This window comes from Macaca nemestrina, chromosome 3 (genome assembly GCF_043159975.1).
Source record: "Macaca nemestrina isolate mMacNem1 chromosome 3, mMacNem.hap1, whole genome shotgun sequence".
Classification (NCBI taxonomy): domain Eukaryota; kingdom Metazoa; phylum Chordata; class Mammalia; order Primates; family Cercopithecidae; genus Macaca; species Macaca nemestrina.
Genome location: NC_092127.1, coordinates 53,979,432 through 54,002,524, shown reverse-complemented (window position 1 = coordinate 54,002,524; position 23,093 = coordinate 53,979,432).

Here is a 23,093-nt window from a genome sequence, read left to right as displayed (position 1 = left end):
ATAATAATATTTTGGATTTCTATAACTTAATATTATAGGTTTTTAAAAATAACAATCTGTTAAGAAAATTATAAAGACACATGGAAAAAAGTATCTGTGCAGGCTTTAGTTAAAACTGTTTTCTACTATTTTGCAATCAGAAGCAAATGTCTCTGCGTGCTTGTATGTGTGTGTATTTGTGTGTGTATGTTTTATTCTAATAGCTTTAGCATATGTTTTGAATTGTAATGGTTAGTTTTATAAATTCAACAGCCCATCAAACAAGGTTGGTGAGTAAAGAGCAGCTAAGTTTATTTTGGCTACTTTAGCTAATGTTGAAATGGGTTGCATTGGTAGGCTATGTTACTGAGATACAAGTGCACTTATTGTGATAGAGAAGATTGTTTTGTTTTTTGATGGAATTATGTTTGCAGGCGGATCTCAGGAGATGCCTAACTGTGTATATGAAAGACATTGGCAATACCAGGAAGACAAGGAAACCCTCAGAATGGGACAGGGACAGGGCTCCCTTTATTTGTGATTCTAATTTTATACCAAGAGTATTGTAAAATCATCTAGTATCTGGAGAGTTCTAAAAATAATTTTGTTCTGTTTAACATCAAATATTCAGATATTTCCAATCAATGAAGCCTTTTTAGAATTAAAATATATAAATTAAACTCTATTTAGATTAAATATGTATACATTTTTAATCAAAATTTCTATATTCTTCTTAACATTTTTTTCTATGTTATCTATATATGGCAGGATAAAACATGGAATAATATGAAGATCAATTCGAACAGTACAGCCCCAAACCATTTAGCATGTATTTACATCCATGCAGCTTTGTCAGGCATTGCACAGTTGTAAAAACAGGATGTTTAAAGTACCAGGAAGATATGATCCCTGCCTTTGACCTGCATTTCCAGAAATGCTCCTCAATTGGTTTGAATATATATATTGTATGATTTGTTTACATGTTAACAAAAAATGTATGTAGGTTTTTGAAATTATTTATTTAGAGAAGAAGAAAATATATTAGTTTAGAAATATTTACCATTAGGTTGTTTCCATGTGTGGATATTTAGGGGTGCTATATCACAAATATCAACTTATTATGTTTATTGCCCAAAATTGTAACATTTTATGACGCAACTACACATGGAGTTTTAAGAAAATTGCATCCCTGAGTATGTGACACTATTTAGTTTGAGAAGACCCTGATACTAGAGAACTATTAAATTTGGATTAAATATTTGATTAAAAGAATTATATATGTACACAATTACATACTTATACCATCTCACTTTATCTCATGTGAGAACTGTCTTTATAAAAGATGGCATATAAGTAAAACATTGTGGTTATAAATGCCAGAACCAGCCTTTCTGAGTTCACCATAAGAAATTGGTTGAAAAATGAGAAGTTATCAAATTCATGAGATGCTGCCTAAGCAGATATCGATAAAGGTTTCTGAGTTGAAGGGTGCTGACGAGTTGATGGGTGCAGCACACCAACATGCATACATGGCACATGTATATATATGTAACAAACCTGCACGTTGTGCACATGTACCCTAGAACTTAAAGTATAATAAAAAATAAATAAATAACTAAATAAGTAACTAAAAATAAAAAAAAAAAAAAAACGGTTTCCAAGACATGGAAACATTTGAAATATCTGAGAATTGCAGTGTATACTATCCAGTAACTCAAAAGACTCCATCATTCTCTTTTTCTCCCTTATAGTAGATATTTTAAAGAAATATTGGTATTATTAATGTTGTATTATAAATGTGAAAAAATGATCATGTAGAAAATCAATGTAGAAAAATGAATCAAGTCACTAGAAGCTTTGTCATAAAATATAAATATTAAATAATACAAGTTTGTACAAATTTGAATTTATTTTCCTGAGGACACTAGTTACTATATCAAAACCAGAATTGTTGAATAATGTGGTTTCAAAAATAATTTAAATAGTCTTGCAGGGTAAACATATTAAATTAAGAGATAGTTATGACATAAAAATCTCAGTATCTCACTGCTAATTTTTAATAGCATAAGTTCAATTATATAAAATGTTTTATTATTAATACAGTGGTAGTTTGGAGATCAACATTTTTATATATTCAAAACTCTTCTCAGAAAATTACATGAGTGTGACATCTCTTGTCTTACAGCAATGAATCAAAAAATTTAAACATATTTCATGACATGAATAAGTTATAATTAAAAACATTACAAAAATATTATCTGATGTAAATGTATCTAATATGATAAGTCTTCCATGCCATTTATTTATTTTTCATCAAACATTGCAAGGAAGTCTGAGAAGTAGGCCACCTTCTAAGTACAAGGAGAATTGCATATAGTAGAGCTTTAACTAGCGCAGCATTTCATTCAAGAAGGCTGCTTCAAGACTTCATTTAAAATTATCAGGGGCACATTATCTGGGTACACAACAAGAAGCAATTATTGGTTTAATTAGCCGGCATTCACCACATAGCCCTCTTTCTCTTTGTTCGATTGCCAGGCAATTTTCTACAATCATTAAGCAAGGGAACTCTAATTCCACAATGACCTAATCTCAGCTCTTTCTTATCACATTGGAATATTTTAAAGTTATTTATGACTGTCCTCAATAAGAACTAAGTCCATTGGGCAGAGAACACTTCAGGCTTAAAAATTCAAAATTCATTGTCATATTCTAAATCTTTATTATATTTAATAATTGATTATGCTTTTATTTGCATAGATACTTGCCATGAAATTAATAATATGTGATTGAAAGTCAGTATATATCTTCTCTCTAAAAATGTTTAAATACTTAAAAATGATTTTTGTACCAGTGATTTGTGTATCATCTTTTACAAGTATATCATCTTTTACAAGTATATACAAGTGTGTGCATGTGTATGTGTGTGTATGGGGGTGTAAATATTGTAAAACTGAATTTTTAAAAGTGAAGAAACTGTAAAATATAGCTTGCTGAAAACCAAAACTAAATAAATAGACATTCTCTAAAATGTTTTTATTAGTGGTGAACTCTTACAGGTGATCAAGTGAAAGTTTTGCTCAAAACGTTAACCATTAATTTCGATGAATTCCTAAAATATATTTTAATGAGAACTTCCTAGTCTGACATTGAAAAATGCAGACAAGTTAAACGAGTGAAAACTCCTTTGTAAGACCGTACTGAAACAGCTGTCTCTGTGGTGTAAGAATACCCAGGAGAGAATCTAGAAACAGTAAAAACCTGTGTTATATATTAAATTAAAAAAAAGACAAAAATGAATGTTCCTGTATAGAAGTCTTACATGAATATTACTGTACTCTAAATATTTATGTGGTATTTATAAATATTTACCTTGGAGATATTTTTAAATGTGCTCATTTATGCTTTGCTAACTTTTTTAACACACAAAATAGTGTTCTATAGATTAGATCTCATATCTATACCCCAGATATGATATAATTTATTCAGTCTCTCCCATATGACAAGTATTTGGGTTGTTTTCACTACTCCATTGAATATATTCTTAATTTTTAGACACAAATGTAATAAATTATTTGTAGAATGTGATTTAGTACTTAGAAACAGTCTCAGAGTTTCTCAGTATTATGTGTGAATTTTTTAGTATTTTTCCTTTTAATATTAATTCATATTATTATTAGAAACTAATTAGGAGCTCAGGATCTTTAATTTATAACATTGAATACAGTTATCTAATTTGAAACATGCTTGAAAAAATGTATATTTTGTTTAGTATACATTTTATACTATACAATATTTGGAATATATTCTATACATGTACTATACAACTATGTGTCAGTCTTGTTAACTAGGAATACATCATGTAGATTTTAAATTGTTCACATATTCTATGTTTTTATTTACTTCCCACCTATGAACTATATTCATTTTTAAGGTATTAAAAGAAAGCGCTATGACATTGGATTCATTAATTTTCCTTACATTTTGAAGAGTTATTTATTTTATTAATATTTTACCGTTTGTTATTTTTTTACTTTTACTTCTAGATGCAGTAATTGTAAAAAGCATATAGTTTTCTTTTTAATTTTGTTTTGTCTTGTTTTAATCCTAAGCATCTAGTCTACTAATGTGTTGTCATTTTTTCTAATTCATGCCATCTCATTTTATGTGTTTCATTTGGCAAAACTTCTGGGTCTTTTTCCCTCCTTTTTCATCTATTCTTTCCTCCCTTTCTTTCTTCCTCTTTTGTCTTCCAACTATCTTTTAAGATAAAATGAGCTTTTTCCATCCTACCTTTATGTATTCAGTAGCTGTACGTTTCACTTGTGATCTTCTGTCACCCTAAAATTTTTATTACCCATATTTGAAAAATATAGATTGGCATCTAGCGTCAATGATTATCACTGAGGACTAAATAAAGTCTTTGAAGATATCTATCATTTTTTTCCTTAATTTCCAGAGTTTTAAACAAAACTTTACAAAACTCTTATTCAGTTGTTAATGTAAATCTTCAGAAGTTCAGATTCTTCTTCATAACATGGACGTAATACTAATGACACTGTAAGATTTTTATGACAATCAAGATAGCAGGTAGTTGTCCTATGTTAATAACCTGGAACATGGTGAATGGTTAGCAAATGATATATATTTTCTCACTTTTTTAAAAAAAATAATGCTTCTATTTTACTGTTATGGAGTCATGGGCATCATGTTTATCCAACAGAGTGACAGCGTTACACTATTAGTATGCTAAAGTTGAACTCCACTCTTCAAAATTAGTCATCTCAATATATTTTTCTACTGTACAGAATAAGTTCATGTAAACAAAAGTAATTGTGATATTCCACTGATCTTTGATGTTATTTATAAGGACAATAACATCAAAATTATGAAGTTTTTTAGAATATTAAATCAGCTAATATTCTATTCAGTATCTGACACACAGTGTGTATTTGAAAAATAGTAACTATAGTAATATTTTTGTTATCATTATATTATTTGAAATGTTATTTTAACACATGATTTTTCAGGTTTCTGAGTTTAGGCATTGCTACATATAATATTTGCTATTTAAATTTCTAACACCATCAAGTGTGTTAATGCTAGGTATACAGAAAACCAACACAGCAAGATCCACATAATATCCAAGGTGCAGATGTTCCTTCTAAATAATCAAGGAAAAATTACATGAATGAGAAAGAGAGAGACACTCAATTAGGGAGGTGCATGAGACAGAAAGAGAAGGTCTACTTCTTCCATCAAAACAACTAGATTTAGATCTCCTCTAGCTTGTTTTCATATTTTGTGCATGACAAATTGATATTCTAGGACATAAAATTTTGCTGTTCACAGAAACTGGAGATGAAGTGTAATCTTTGAAGCAGGTGTTCAGAGAGATAAAATATTTTGCCATTTGAGAGCGACACCCTCCCACTGGACAGCATATAAAGACATTTTTTAAAAAGTCCCAAATGACTAGTCCAGCTTGAGAATAGAATATGCTAGCCCAAATGATATTTGGATACAAAAATGGTTAAAACTTAACGTCTCAAAACACCATGGCTCAAGAGAATATAATAGTATTACACTTGAATGAGAATATTAAAAATTATAATGTTTTTATTGAAAGTACTTTAATTAAAATGTTCATATCTTAAAATGTCTCAACTTCTCATTTATTTATGTTGAGCATTTTGCTGTGCATTTTTTATTAACCATATGCCAAGTAAAATATTGCACACTATTGGGAATCCAATGATTAAAATCTCTTCTTTATCATGTACTAGATATGTAAAAATTGAAAGTTAGCTTTTTTATGACTTGGGGTTTTTTGCTTTAAATAGGGATACTAAGGTCCTAAAAATAAGAGTGAAGTTAAATGAAATAATTTGGTCTAGTAACATGCTTACCATCTTTTTGTTTCCTAATAAATCACAGTTTCTACTTTTCCCATTCACATCTAAATCTAAATATTCAGTGAGTTATTAACAATGTGCAAAACCATTATGATTATGCAGTCACTATTCAAACATGTGCAAAATTGAAATTATTTTATTTTCTTAGTTTCATGTCTTTCCCCGCATTGAAGCAACCTGCTTTTTTTGGTCCAGCCATATTCTCATTTGCCAGGTCCAGTGCAATGTGCTGGCAGCACTCACACAAAACCTTAGCACTTCAGTGTACACTAGGCTTACTTCCAAATGCCTGGTATGTCCCTTTGCCTGTGGGCCCTCTGACCTCTAGACTCTATTTAACACATATACAGTAGACAATATATGCTGTGGAATTAATACCCTCCCTCATCACCGCCACACACACTTACACTCAGACAGAACCCATAGAAATTAGTGTACTCCCCAGCTCTCTCTTGGTTCAGGAAATTAGTGTACTCCCCAGCTCTCTCTTGGTTCAGGCAGTATAATTCTGACAGTAGTGCTCCTCATTGGCCCCAGAAGTATTTCCAGTGTGACTAAACGCCTTCTGACTTTTCTACTCTTCTTTTTATCTCTCAACTAAGCTGTTGGCACTGAATTTTTGTCATGAGGTTTGCTTCTGGTGGAAAACCATTTCCCCGGTTCCGACCACTGATTGCAAAACCTGACGAGAGATTAAAATTCCAGTTGCTCTCAAGTGTTTCGATTGCCCAATTATTTCAATATCAAGTCTTTATTTTCAAGACAAGTTTGTTTAACTTCCTCCCAAATCTGTTACCTGTTCTGTTTCTTTTCAAAGGGTGACTTTGCCTGGAATTGAGTATGAAAAGAGGAGTCTGATTACATGATTGCAGGGTCTTTAAGACAAATAAGACAGGACCAGTCTGTGGTTTCAGTCTGACTTTGAAGCAAAAAGGCGGTCTCCACATAGCGTGTATGTGACTTGTTTAGTGCTCTCCAATAAACTCTCATGCAACTGGTTCTCTATTGCTGAGGACTCCAGAGTGGCAACTGTGTCTTCCTTTGTGTCTCACCTACAGCATCCTAGCATATAAACCACCCCTTCCCCGTCTGGTAAACTGTTGCCATTTCTGTTGAGCACGGACTTATGGGGTCTTACAAAGAGCCTCAGGGAATAGAGATATGTTTGTTCGTACTCTCTCAGTACCCACTGGTACCATTTGACCTGTGTGCTCTGCATAATCCAGTAAGTTTTTCAACTTAAGACATCTCTATATGAGAATAAACAGGCACTAGACTCCCCCACCATCTTCCCCTTGCAGGAAAACACCAAATTGCCAAGGATATGTGCATCCTTTCTATTTTTAAAACCAATTGTAAGAGAACAATGTGTGTCCTGAGGGGGAAGGGACGCTTACAATTCTGCTTTCTCTGTAGAGGACTCATATCCACTTCTGTATATTTTTTGTATTTTTTTGCTTTTTACATAGATAAGTTTATGTAAAAAGCTGTACAAAATCTGATGGAACACAGTTCCTTAGAAACTCCAGCAGTGGAATATCTAAAATGACAGCAAGTGTTGCTATTAACTTAGAATATGAGATAAAAAGCATTTTTATTATGATTTCTTGCAAATTTGTATTATCTTGTAAACCACTTCTAATCATCAGTACACAAAAATATTATGGTAATTCAATGATTATAGGAGTAATCAGAGTGAGATCAGGGACAAGAGGTTAATTTATGTACTTGGATATCGTTTTAAGCCAATTCCCACTACACTACACAATATTTTGTCCCTGTCTCTCTCTCCAGTCTTGCCTCCTTCTCGTACTTGAACAGCATACTCTACCCACAATGTTCTTTTTGTTGTTGAAAAAAAACCATAATTTTTTCTTCCTTTACATTAACTGCTTCTTATGAATAATTTTGAACTTCTCTCTATCTGTATCTCTCTTACAAGATATCCAAATAAAATTTCAATGGCCTTCTCTGCTTCATCTTCTAAATCTTGCCTAAATATTTGTCCTTCACAGTCAGTATCATCTTATAGTCTTTACTCATAATGCTCATAATTAGATATCATTCATTTTTGGTTTGTTATATTACTCTTCTCATGAGTTTATAAATTCCACTTGCTAAATTCCTAGCATGGAGAACAATATACTGCAGTTCAGTATATATTTGAAAAAGAGAAGAAATTACAAATGAAGGAAACAAAGTCTTGTTAAAATTAATTGTTGCCATAAGTTAGTTCATTAGAAATATGCAAGGTTATCATTATTTTGCTTTATGTGTCATAAGCATGTACAAAAGATTAGAACTCAAATAGATTAACTTTCTTAAACATATAATAGAAGCAACGTAATGTGTCATTTTAATAAAAGTGGAATAAAAACTTAAATGTTTTAATAGACTCAGTTTTGAAAAAAACTTATAATTCAAAATACTATTCAGTGTTAATTGAAGTTGGTCATCAAAATCCCAGTATTTTGCAATGATCTTGAAAAGAGCAGCCTCTGAAAATATAAATGTTTATCCTGAAAAATGTAGAAATAACTATTCTTATTAAGTAGAAGTAATAACTCCCCCAAAGATATGAACTCAACTTTAATGTTAAACCTTGAGAAAAATAAATTTGCTTAATTTTCTGGGTTATTAAAGTAAAACTAATTTGTTGAAATTAAGCCAACTCTAGCTTTAAGCATTTCATGCTACTACTTAGAAAATAAGTGAATATAATGAATCTGATTTGAACAACTTATAATGTATGAAGACATTTAGAGTGCATCTAAATTTACCAGGAATAGAAGATTTTTTTTCTCTCTTCTTCTTCCAATTTTTAATGTTTAACGGTAAATAAAATCACTGAATTTCATTTGTACTTATTCACTTTTCTCGTGTATTGAAGGAAAGCTTTATCTATCATACTACATGTAAGAACAAATAAACACATCTCCAGATATAAAAATATAAATAAAATTATTTCCTGGGAAAAATATTTTTCATTCTCATCCCTGCATTCATTCCACAGATGTTTATTAGACACTGTGAATCACTTAGCACTCTTCTAGGGCCTGGGACACAGCAGTAAACAAAACGGACAAAAATCTCTCATAGAGATCACAATTTAGAGGGGATAACAAACAAATATGTAATGTTAGATAGTGACAAATGCTAAGGAGAAATTATATAGCAAGGAAGTCATGACTTGCTGGGAAGAGGAAATTGTAGATCAGGCAATTAGGAAGAGGCAGAACACATGGAATGATCAAGTTTTTGGATTACACTCATCTAGGGCACAACTGAAAATATTTAAATCATTGATAATGAACTGAAATATTTCTCAGATCATGTTAATAGACAGCAAAAAGAGTTGGCTTTCTTGTTATTAGGTGTAAGACCATACAGGTAGCAAAAACTACTTATATAACACTTTCCTGATTTAGGATTAGTTCTTTCCCTTATAATGGGCAGGAATTCAAAAGATTAGAGACTTTTATAAAAATGAGTCTTGGGCGGAGCAAGATGGCCGAATAGGAACAGCTCCAGTCTCCAACTCCCAGCGCGAGCAACACAGAAGACCGGTGATTTCTGCATTTTCAACTGAGGTACTGGGTTCATCTCACTGGGGAGTGCCGGACGATCGGTGCTGGTCAGCTGCTGCAGCCCGACCAGCGAGAGCTGAAGCAGGGCGAGGCATCGCCTCACCTGGGAAGCGCAAGGGGGAAAGGAATCCCTTTTCCTAGCCAGGGGAACTGAGACACACAACACCTGGAAAATCGGGTAACTCCAACCCCAATACTGCGCTTTAAGCAAACAGGCACACCAGGAGATCATATCCCGCACCTGGCCGCGAGGGTCCCACACCCACGGAGCCTCCCCCATTGCTAGCACAGCAGTCTGTGATCTACCAGCAAGGCAGCAGCGAGGCTGGGGGAGGGGCGCCCGCCATTGCTGAGGCTTAAGTAGGTAAACAAAGCTGCTGGGAAGCTGGAACTGGGTGGAGCTCACAGCAGCTCAAGGAAACCTGCCTGTCTCTGTAGACTCCACCTCTGGGGACAGGGCAATAACAAATGCAGCCGAAACCTCTGCAGACGCAAACAACTCTGTCTGACAGCTTTGAAGAGAGCAGTGGATCTCCCAACACGGACGTTGAGATCTGAGAAGGGACAGACTCCCTGCTCAAGTGGGTCCTTGACCCGTGAGTAGCCTAACTGGGAGACATCCCCCACTAGGGGCAGTCTGACACCCCACACCTCACAGGGTGGAGTACACCCCTGAGAGGAAGCTTCCAAAGCAAGAATCAGACAGGTACACTCGCTGTTCAGAAATATTCTATCTTCTGCAGCCTCTGCTGCTGATACCCAGGCAAACAGGGTCTGGAGTGGACCTCAAGCAATCTCCAACAGACCTACAGCTGAGGGTCCTGACTGTTAGAAGGAAAACTATCAAACAGGAAGGACACCTACACCAAAACCCCATCAGTACATCACCATCATCAAAGACCAGAGGCAGATAAAACCACAAAGATGGGGAAAAAGCAGGGCAGAAAAGCTGGAAATTCAAAAAATAAGAGCGCATCTCCCCCGGCAAAGGAGCGCAGCTCATCGCCAGCAACGGATCAAAGCTGGACGGAGAATGACTTTGACGAGATGAGAGAAGAAGGCTTCAGTCCATCAAATTTCTCAGAGCTAAAGGAGGAATTACGTACCCAGTGCAAATAAACTAAAAATCTTGAAAAAAAAAGTGGAATAATTGATGGCTAGAGTAATTAATGCAGAGAAGGTCATAAACGAAATGAAAGAGATGAAAACCATGACACGAGAAATACGTGACAAATGCACAAGCTTCAGTAACCGACTCGATCAACTGGAAGAAAGAGTATCAGCGATTGAGGATCAAATGAATGAAATGAAGCGAGAAGAGAAACCAAAAGAAAAAAGAAGAAAAAGAAATGAACAAAGCCTGCAAGAAGTATGGGATTATGTAAAAAGACCAAATCTACGTCTGATTGGGGTGCCTGAAAGTGAGGGGGAAAATGGAACCAAGTTGGAAAACACTCTTCAGGATATCATCCAGGAGAACTTCCCCAACCTAGTAGGGCAGGCCAACATTCAAATCCAGGAAATACAGAGAACGCCACAAAGATACTCCTCGAGAAGAGCAACTCCAAGACACATAATTGCCAGATACACCAAAGTTGAAATGAAGGAAAAAATCTTAAGGGCAGCCAGAGAGAAAGGTCGGGTTACCCACAAAGGGAAGCCCATCAGACTAACAGCAGATCTCTCGGCAGAAACTCTCCAAGCCAGAAGAGAGTGGGGGCCAATATTCAACATTCTTAAAGAAAAGAATTTTCAACCCAGAATTTCATATCCAGCCAAACTAAGTTTCATCAGTGAAGGAGAAATACAATCCTTTACAGATAAGCAAATGCTTAGAGATTTTGTCACCATTAGGCCTGCCTTACAAGAGACCCTGAAGGAAGCACTAAACATGGAAAGGAACAACCGGTACCAGTCATTGCAAAAATATGCCAAAATGTAAAGACCATTGAGGCTAGGAATAAATTGCATCAACTAACGAGCAAAATAACCAGTTAATATCATAATGGCAGGATCAAGTTCACACATAACAATCTTAACCTTAAATGTAAATGGACTAAATGCTCCAATTAAAAGACACAGACTGGCAAACTGGATAAAGAGTCAAGACCCATCAGTCTGCTGTATTCAGGAGACCCATCTCACACGCAGAGACATACATAGGCTCAAAATAAAGGGATGGAGGAAGATTTACCAAGCAAATGGAGAACAAAAAAAAGTGGGGGTTGCAATACTAGTCTCTGATAAAACAGACTTTAAACCATCAAAGATCAAAAGAGACAAAGAAGGCCATTACATAATGGTAAAGGGATCAATTCAACAGGAAGAGCTAACTATCCTAAATATATATGCACCCAATACAGGAGCACCCAGATTCATAAAGCAAGTCCTTAGAGACTTACAAAGAGACTTAGACTCCCATACAATAATAATGGGAGACTTCAACACTCCACTGTCAACATTAGACAGATCAACAAGACAGAAAGTTAACAAGGATATCCAGGAATTGAACTCATCTCTGCAGCAAGCAGACCTAATAGACATCTATAGAACTCTCCACCCCAAATCAACAGAATATACATTCTTCTCAGCACCACATCGTACTTACTTCAAAATCGACCACGTAATTGGAAGTAAAGCACTCCTCAGCAAATGTACAAGAACAGAAATTATAACAAACTGTCTCTCAGACCACAGTGCAATCAAACTAGAACTCAGGACTAAGAAACTCAATCAAAACCGCTCAACTACTTGGAAACTGAACAACCTGCTCCTGAATGACTACTGGGTACATAACGAAATGAAGGCAGAAATAAAGATGTTCTTTGAAACCAATGAGAACAAAGATATAACATACCAGAATCTCTGGGACACATTTAAAGCAGTGTGTAGAGGGAAATTTATAGCACTAAATGCCCACAAGAGAAAGCAGGAAAGATAAAAAATTGACACTCTAACATCACAATTAAAAGAACTAGAGAAGCAAGAGCAAACACATTCGAAAGCTAGCAGAAGGCAAGAAATAACTAAGATCAGAGCAGAATTGAAGGAGATAGAGACACAAAAAACCCTCCAAAAAATCAATGAATCCAGGAGTTGGTTTTTTGAAAAGATCAACAAAATTGACAGACCACTAGCAAGACTAATAAAGAAGAAAAGAGAGAAGAATCAAATCGACGCAATTAAAAATGATAAAGGGGATATCACCACCGACCCCACAGAAATACAAACTACCATCAGAGAATACTATAAACACCTCTACGCAAATAAACTGGAAAATCTAGAAGAAATGGATAATTTCCTGGACACTTACACTCTTCCAAGACTAAACCAGGAAGAAGTTGAATCCCTGAATAGACCAATAGCAGGCTCTGAAATTGAGGCAACAATTAATAGCCTACCAACCAAAAAAAGTCCAGGACCAGATGGATTCACAGCTGAATTCTACCAGAGGTACAAGGAGGAGTTGGTACCATTCCTTCTGAAACTATTCCAATCAATAGAAAAAGAGGGAATCCTCCCTAACTCATTTTATGAGGGCAACATCATCCTGATACCAAAGCCTGGCAGAGACACAACAAAAAAAGAGAATTTTAGACCAATATCCCTGATGAACATCGATGCAAAAATCCTCAATAAAATACTGGCAAACCGGATTCAGCAACACAACAAAAAGCTTATCCACCATGATCAAGTGGGCTTCATCCCTGGGATGCAAGGCTGGTTCAACCTTCGCAAATCAATAAACATAATCCAGCATATAAACAGAACCAAAGACAAGAACCACATGATTATCTCAATAGATGCAGAAAAGGCTTTTGACAAAATTCAACAGCCCTTCATGCTATAAACGCTCAATAAATTCGGTATTGATGGAACGTACCTCAAAATCATAAGAGCTATTTATGATAAACCCACAGCCAATATCATACTGAATGGGCAAAAACTGGAAAAATTCCCTTTGAAAACTGGCACAAGACAGGGATGCCCTCTCTCGCCACTCCTATTCAACACAGTGTTGGAAGTTCTGGCCAGGGCAATTAGGCAAGAGAAAGAAATCAAGGGTATTCAGTTAGGAAAAGAAGAAGTCAAATTGTCCCTGTTTGCAGATGACATGATTGTATATTTAGAAAACCCCATTGTCTCAGCCCAAAATCTCCTTCAGCTGATAAGCAACTTCAGCAAAGTCTCAGGATACAAAATTAATGTGCAAAAATCACAAGCATTCTTATACACCAGGAACAGACAAACAGAGAGCCGAATCAGGAATGAAATTCCATTCACAATTGCTTCAAAGAGAATAAAATACCTAGGAATCCAACTGACAAGGGATGTAAAGGACCTCTTCAAGGAGAACTACAAACCACTGCTCAGTGAAATCAAAGAGGACACAAACAAATGGAAGAACATACCATGCTCATGGATAGGAAGAATCAATATCGTGAAAATGGCCATACTGCCCAAGGTAATTTATAGATTCAATGCCATCCCCATCAAGCTACCAATGAGTTTCTTCACAGAATTGGAAAAAACTGCTTTAAAGTTCATATGGAACCAAAAAAGAGCCCGCATCTCCAAGACAATCCTAAGTCAAAAGAACAAAGCTGGAGGCATCACGCTACCTGACTTCAAACTATACTACAAGGCTACAGTAACCAAAACAGCATGGTACTGGTACCAAAACAGAGATATAGACCAATGGAACAGAACAGAGTCCTCAGAAATAATACCACACATCTACAGCCATCTGATCTTTGACAAACCTGAGAGAAACAAGAAATGGGGAAAGGATTCCCTATTAAATAAATGGTGCTGGGAAAATTGGCTAGCCATAAGTAGAAAGCTGAAACTGGATCCTTTCCTTACTCCTTATACGAAAATTAATTCAAGATGGATTAGAGACTTAAATGTTAGACCTAATACCATAAAAATCCTAGAGGAAAACCTAGGTAGTACCATTCAGGACATAGGCATGGGCAAAGACTTCATGTCTAAAACACCAAAAGCAACGGCAGCAAAAGCCAAAATTGATAAATGGGATCTCATTAAACTAAAGAGCTTCTGCACAGCAAAAGAAACTACCATCAGAGTGAACAGGCAACCTACAGAATGGGAGAAAATTTTTGCAATCTACTCATCTGACAAAGGGCTAATATCCAGAACCTACAAAGAACTCAAACAAATTTACAAGAAAAAAACAAACAACCCCATCAAAAAGTGGGCAAAGGATATGAACACACATTTCTCAAAAGAAGACATTCATACAGCCAACAGACACATGAAAAAATGCTCATCATCACTGGCCATCAGAGAAATGCAAATCAAAACCACAATGAGATACCATCTCACACCAGTTGGAATGACGATCATTAAAAAGTCAGGAAACAACAGGTGCTGGAGAGGATGTGGAGAAATAGGAACACTTTTACACTGTTGGTGGGATTGTAAACTAGTTCAACCATTATGGAAAACAGTATGGCGATTCCTCAAGGATCTAGAACTAGATGTACCATATGACCCAGCCATCCCATAACTGGGTATATACCCAAAGGATTATAAATTATGCTTCTATAAAGACACATGCACACGTATGTTTATTGCAGCACTATTCACAATAGCAAAGACTTGGAATCAACCCAAATGTCCATCAGTGACAGATTGGATTAAGAAAATGTGGCACATATACAGCATGGAATACTATGCAGCCATCAAAAAGGATGAGTTTGTGTCCTTTGTAGGGACATGGATGCAGCTGGAAACCATCATTCTTAGCAAACTATCACAAGAACAGAAAACCAAACACCGCATGTTCTCACTCATAGGTGGGAACTGAACAATGAGATCACTTGGACTCAGGAAGGGGAACATCACACATTGGGGCCTATCATGGGGAGGGGGGAGGGGGGAGGGATTGCATTGGGAGTTATACCTGATGTAAATGACGAGTTGATGGGTGCAGCACAGCAACAAGGCACAAGTATACATATGTAACAAACCTGCATGTTATGCACATGTACCCTACAACTTAAAATATAATAATAATAAATAAATTAAAAAAAAAGAAAAAAAATCATGTAGCTATAACAGTGATTCTTATGTATGTTAATGACAATTATGTGGCAAATCTTCACTGATTCAGAAGAAAGTAATTGGACTTATGAGAAGACATTACAAAAGGGAGATTTTTTAGTTCAAAATAAGAATGTCTTCTAAACATTAAAGCAGCCTGGCCAGGCACCTGTAATCCCAGCACTTTAAGAAGCCGAGGCTGGCGGATCACAAGTTCAGGAGTCCGAGACTAGCCTGGCCAACATGGTGACACCCCGTCTCTACTGAAAATACAAAAATTAGTCAGGCATGGGGCTTGTGCCTGTAATCCCAGTTACTTGGGCGGCCGAGGCAGAAGAATCACTTGAACCTGGGAGGCGGAGGTTGCAGTAAGCCAAGATCGCGCCACTGCACTCCAGCCTGGGCTACAGAGTGAGACTCCATCTCAAAAAACAAAAACAAAACATTAAAGCAGTCCAAAAGCATCTGTTTTGTAAAATTGTTGAGCTAGACTTTCTACTGGAATACTTTCCAATTTATTAACAGCCTACAGTTCTCTGAATCTGCAAAACTGAGAAGTATGGAGTTAGTGATTCCATGCAAAGAATTTCATGTAAAGCTTATTCTTCCCTTTCCTTACATTTCCAGTATGATTTGACCAACACAAATACAACTACAGATTATCTTTAAAGAATGTGTTATCTCAAGAAAAGACTCCAGTTACATTGAATTAAATTAACTTCTCAACTGTAAACAAAAAAAATAATAAAATAAAATAAAATAAATAAAAATTAAAAAAAAAATAAAAATGAGTCTCTCACCAACCCATTGCGACATTCCTGAAGAATGGATAATTTTAGGTGTCAGTGTGACTGGGTTAAGAGATTCCAAGATAACAGGTAAAACATTATTTCTGACTATGCTGTGATAATATTTTCAGGAGAGATTGGCATTGGAATCAGTAGGCTGTGTAAGGGGAAGACCCACCTTCACCAATATGGGTGGGCATCATCCAATCTGTTTCAGGCCCAGGTAGAACCAAAAGGCAGGGAGAAGATGAAGGCAAATGTACTCACTCTTCTGGATCTGGAACTTCTATCTTTTCCTGTTTTCAGATATGAGAAGTCCAGGTTTTCAAGCCTTTGGACTGAGACTGAATTATATCACCAGCATCCTTGGTTCTTCAGCTTACAGTTTTAGTTGGTAGATGGTGGGACTTTTTACTCTCAATCATTGTGGAAGCGAATTTCCCTAACAAATCTCCTATCTATCTATCTATCTATCTATCTATCTATCTATCTATCTATCTATCTATCATCATCTATCACCTATCCATCGTCCTATCTCATCATCTCTTTCTCTCTCTCTCTCTCTGTGTATATATATATGTGTGTGTGTGTGTGTGTATGTATGTGTGTGTGTGTGTATGTATGTGTGTGTGTGTATATATATATATCTTATTAATTCCATTTCTCTGGAGAACATTGGCTAATCCATAGTTTTATGGAACACTAAAATTGTGGGAATCAAGAGAAGTTTATTCATTAAGAGTGCTATGGAATGAATATTTGTTACCCTCCCTTCCCCAAAAAATCATATGTCAAAATCTTAACTGTGGAGACTTCGGGAGTTAAAGTCCATGAATGGGATTAATGCCCTTATAAAAAGAACAGAGAGCTTGCTTCCTCCCTCTCTTCTGTTCACCATGTGAGGACAAAATGAGAAGACAAGATGGTTGTAGGCTAGCCATAAAGAGGGCTCTAATCAAGAAATGAATCTCCTGGCACTTTTATGTTAGATTTTCCAGCTACCAAATTTGTAAGAAATTGTTGCTTAATTTACCCAGTCTACGATAATTTGTCATAATAGATGGAACTGAGATCAATAGTCTATGTAATCAATAATTTTCTTTTATAATTTGCACGTATATGTTAGATGAATTATTCAGTTATTCTATATGTACATGTGCAGATGTTTTTAAAAATTGCTACATGAGATGATTCATCATAAAAGTAGCTTTCATATTCTACATGGTCTATTTAGTAACTAGGTTTAAATGTAATTGACTTTATCTTAAAAAATCAATATGCTATTTTAATATTATTCAGCCTATTCCATATATTACACAGTATTGTGACATATAAATTAAATTTTGATGATATCTTGCATCAGCTGTAAAGAAATTTTTCTGTCTCTTTTAAGCCCTAGCTTTTTGCACCTTCTTTTGGTATCTGAAATGTTCTGTTAATGCGATAGAATTTGAAAGGAACCAAATTTCACAAAAGCAATAGAGTTTAATAAAAAATGCTACTGTACATGAAGATTAAAACTTGATTCTATCCAATTTGTCCTTTTATTTCTGTATTTTTGATTGGTGCATATCAAAAAAAAATTAGAATTGTACAGGCCACCTAAAATCATGAGGGTGTGAAAATTGAAAACATGTAGTTTGATTAAAAGGAGAGGATTTAATTGTTATTCCAATGATCCCTGACTCCATTTTCTTCATTAACTTCTATCAACTAATTATTAAGTATATATTTCTATTCTCCAGAGTTTCCTACATTAAAACTATTCATACAAGTTTGTGACTGATATGTGGGAATCACAAAGATAGCTGATTAAACAAACTACAAAGTACAAAGTTAGAAGATGCATCAGGTTGTATACTTGCATGTGGTAAAAAAATATTAGAAATCAAAAGACTCAGGACAGGTTTTTCTCATGCTCTTTATCAAATTTGCCTTTCCAGAAAAGTCACATTTTCCTGCAGTATTATAAAGAAAGAAAGTAAAATGGTTCAGAACGTAATATAGAAAAATATTTCTATTCCTATTTTATTACTATAAATATATAATTATGACAATATTTGCACAAAATGCTTAAATTTATATAACACTTTAGAATCAAATAAGTGGTTTTAACTCTCATAAAATGGTTTAAAATAAGTGGTCTTAATCTTCATAAAATTGTTTGCTGTAATAAGATAAAGTCTTACTATGCTGACTTGATCTGGATTGCACTGCTAATAAATGACAAATAGAGATAAATTATTTTTTTCATATCAACATGCTGGTCATGAGTCTTTCACTTATTTTTCCAATTAGTTTGAAACTTTTGATCCTGGTACCTGAAGTTCTAATCCTGCTACTCATGAACATGATCAAAATAAACTCTATGGAGTTGGTTATTCATATTTACTCCTGAGCTCTTGGTATAGAAATCGCCATGATTAGAAAAGTACTACTTAATTAGAAGTGTTGGTGGCATATCACATTTCATATTGTATATAATAAGAATAAATAAAAGTTATTTAATCAGGTAATTGTAAAGTCTTAGGGTGTGATGGACATAAAGGTCATCTTATCCAATCATGCAGTAAGACTTAAGACATATATGCAAGTAAATCCAAGTTATATTAACATACCTGCCCTTTATTTAAAAAATAGCATGCTTTTATTTGACAAGAAACTCTTTAACCTTTACCAGAAGAAGTAGATGGTTTTAGAAAAACATTTTTCATAAATTGAATTAATATTGCATCTGGAAGAAAGATTAGTATTTAAAAGTAATATATAAAATGAAACATTTATCATTTATCTATTATATTTATGAAACTGTTTGCCAGTTGGACTCTTATTATGTGCATGCAAAATGTATCTTTGCCTTTCCCCTGACATTTGCTCTCCAGTGAGGTATGTCACAGTAAGGTCTGAACCTGCTATGAAACTTAGACATGGCATCGATAGACTGGCAAAGTATGCAAAATATACTAAGTCTCTCTTATCCAGTTTGTTTCCATTTTATTTCCTGATAAGTACACTCAAGTTCTGCAATTTTTTGAAACTTATTTTGCCTCTTGATCTAACTCAGTCTTTCTTACCATCTTCCTTAAGACATTAAACACCACACCCTCTCAACTTTCAAAACTGGCACCTTCCTAAATTAAAAAAATTAATCTGAAGCTTCCCGTTAAATGGAAGATTAGTTATGCTTTTTTTCTTCCTCATTAATTTATATACTTTTAAGGGTGAGCTTCTATCTTATTGGTAATGTCCATTTTTTAAATTCAATTTTAGAAGCTCAAAAATTTAGTTGGGATTGGTTAATGCTCAGTTGTATCACATCTATCTTGGCTTCTTCAAAACACGTCACATAGGTAACTTCCCTTTGTGCCTTTGTTGTCATCATTCAAACATAGATTTTATCAGAACATACGGTTCTATGAAGTAAAAGAAAATTAGGCAAACTGTGTTTAAATTCTTCTTAATCCTGCATCCTGCTTCCTTTTATACTTAGTCTTTTGCTTGATAAAATATACAAAATAACATGTTCATCAAGTCTAATTTTATTTTATCTTTCAAGTTACTAATGTGGTACGAAACTTAAACTTTTGGATTCACTGTGGCATTCAATAACTACTGGGTGTAATTTTGTAATTATTTTGAAAGCTTTCTTTGTAATACATCTTATCCTTTTTAACCATCCTGTTATAAGTTCTGAAAATTATTAGGTTTTTATTGTGATCACTTGATTAATTTCAGAGGCTTATACACTTTTTGGTATGATCTAAATTTATATTAATATTTTACAGATAATGTCATTTTTATTCAGTATATAGTAAGTAGCCTTTGCCAAAAATAATATCTTGGGTTAGATTTATTATATTTCAGATTAGAAAGGGAATATATATATCATATGTATGATATATATGACAGATAAATTTCTATGAATTAGTGGGTGATGTTTTAAGTTCTGAAGAGACTTTATTAAATTTACTATGCATACACCTTAATTCGATATTTGATATAGGAAGTAATAGAGATTTTTATAGTTAACACATTCATGACAGTAAATATTAATGAGTGAATAACAGATGTATATATTTCAGTAACAAAAACAGCATTAAAATAGAAAATCATGTTCAAAGAAAATAATCACTTTATATTATACCTTGCATTACAGATATATTTTGATATCTCCACAATGTTTGTGACAAAATTTTAAAGATATTAAAGACCTCATGGATTTGGTTCAATCTGGAGAATCATATTATGTTCCTCAGATATCATTTTTTAAAGAGTCACCCAAGAAAATAACTTGACAACAACAAAAGATTTTTTCAGAACAATCTACACTGGTTATTTTTCAGAACAATCTTATTTGTCTTTTTTTTTTTTATTTTGATGAATAAGAATTACTTTAAATATAATACTGAATCTTAAGTAGTAATACAACCATCCTTCTTGTTAGGTTGTCTAATTATACATACTCTGATATGCTCTGATTTAAAAATTCATTCTTCTCTACCCTGAGGTCAAAAAGTTTATATGTGTTATGTCAATTTTTAATGAAATTTGGAGACTATGCTAATCATATTACTTAAGACTCTGACTCTAGTTGGAAAAATAAAGCTATAAGATATTTAAAATACTCAAACCTTTTAACTTTTGTGAAAATATGTGTTCTTGGCAGCACATCTAAATATAAGAAATGTAAATTAAATGGGAATACAAATTTAATAAACTCAATTAATTAAGGCATGTGAGATAGCCTTTGGAAATTCTATTTTAAATATTGCCAGAATCTTGAATCTTGATTTATTAAAACATTCCAAATAAAATAAAGAGGTAACACAGATATTAAAAGAACCTTCTTCTCTCTGGGTCCACACACACACACACACACGCACATACACACCCGTATATACATTTTTACAACAAATGTCATTATTTATTTTGATGTTTTTCCAGAAATCAAAACACTTTCAAACACAACTAAGATATAAAATACATCATAAAATGAGATTTGTTTTTATTTCTCACATAAAGTGAAAATATTCTCAGAAGTTGTTTTTGCCAAACCAATTAATAGGTTACACTTTTCCTATTCTCCTAGTAAAGCCATCACCTCCTGTATCAGGCTCTAACCCACTCAGGGCCAGGGGAAACAGGAACAACCACTAGTATTGAGCTATGCTGTTGCAGAACTGATTTTGACACACTTGGCCCCCTGGGTCAACTCCACTTTCCACAAACCAACAAACCAACCAACCATGGCCACAGAGAAACTGTGACTTGGCCAAGTGTCGTTTGATATGGTTGTCATACTGCGTTAACAAGAAGAGGAGTATGCACCAAGAAACAATCCTGCTGAGGTTAAAACACCGAGACAAACAAGTTGGAAGTCTGTAGGGCAGGCCTATCAGGAAGAGACTCACGAGAGTGCCACAGAAAGAAACTCCGCAAGAATGAGCCAAAGCTGTTGTCCAGAGGTAGAATTTTCCCTTCTCTCTAAAAGCCTCAGCCTTGCTTTAAGGAATTTCCAATCATTTAAGTCTGGCCTACTAAAGATAATACCCCTATGTAAAAACAATTAACTGGGGACTTTAATAAGTCTGTAAAATCCCTTCACAGAAGCTCCTAGATTCGTGTCTGACTGAATACCTAGGGGCGCCATCCTAGCCCAGTCATCATGAAGGCATCACAGTGCCCATCAAAGAGCCTATTATACTTGATTTTATCTCTAAATTTTTAACCTGTGAAAATGTGAAAGACTATTTGTTAATTTTGCTTAGGGGGTTGAGGGCTTGTTCCATTGTATCCTGCCAACATTTTCATGTATTCTTTCTTTTATTGGATATTTAGATCAAACACAGATTCAGAAATTTTTGGAGTGATGTGGCAATATAATGATTCAAATTATCAAGTCATAGATTTTTTTTTTCTTCTTGGTCACTATTTTCATTTGTAGCTCAACCATCATTACATTAAAGCACAAGGTTGATAAATAGATGGTCTTAATGACTAGATCATTTAGAATACAAAGGAACTTTAGTAACTGATACGTGAGACACTCACACTAAGTTAATTTACAGTAAACTATACCTTAGCAGGGTCAAATAAAGATAGAGAAAGAAAATGATGAAAGGCTCTTAAATCTAGCTACAAACAGAATAGAAAAGTCAAATATCTATTAACAAATAGGATATTTATTGGGATTTTGCTGAATCTATTTGGGAAGAATTGACATTTACTAATATTGAGACTCATGAGCAATGAATAATATCTATTTCTTCATTTATATAGTTATTATTTAATTTCTTTTCCCTAAGTATTTTCCTTTTTTGTGCTATTAATGCTATTTTTAAATAATTACTTTAAGTACTGGTTGTTCATTGCTAGGAAATGGAAATAAAATTGACAACTGTGTATTTATCTTATATCTTGTAAATATGCTAAACTCATTAATTAGCTCAATTCTTTAAGATCCTTCAGATTTTCTGCAAAAATTATAAATAAAAATAATTTTACTCATTTCAGTCTCAGTAATTTTTCTTTTTTTTTAATTACTTGATTGCAATGGCTAGAACTTCAGTACAATGTTGAATAAAAGTTGTAAAAGTAGACATTTCTGTCTTGTTCTAATCTTACATAAAAATAATTCATTTTTATCCTTAAATAGGATATTAGCTATATATATTTTTTGGATGTTTTTGGCTAGGGTTAAGAATTTCTCTTCTATTTCTATTTTGATTAAATTTTGGTTCTTTTTTAAAATTAGA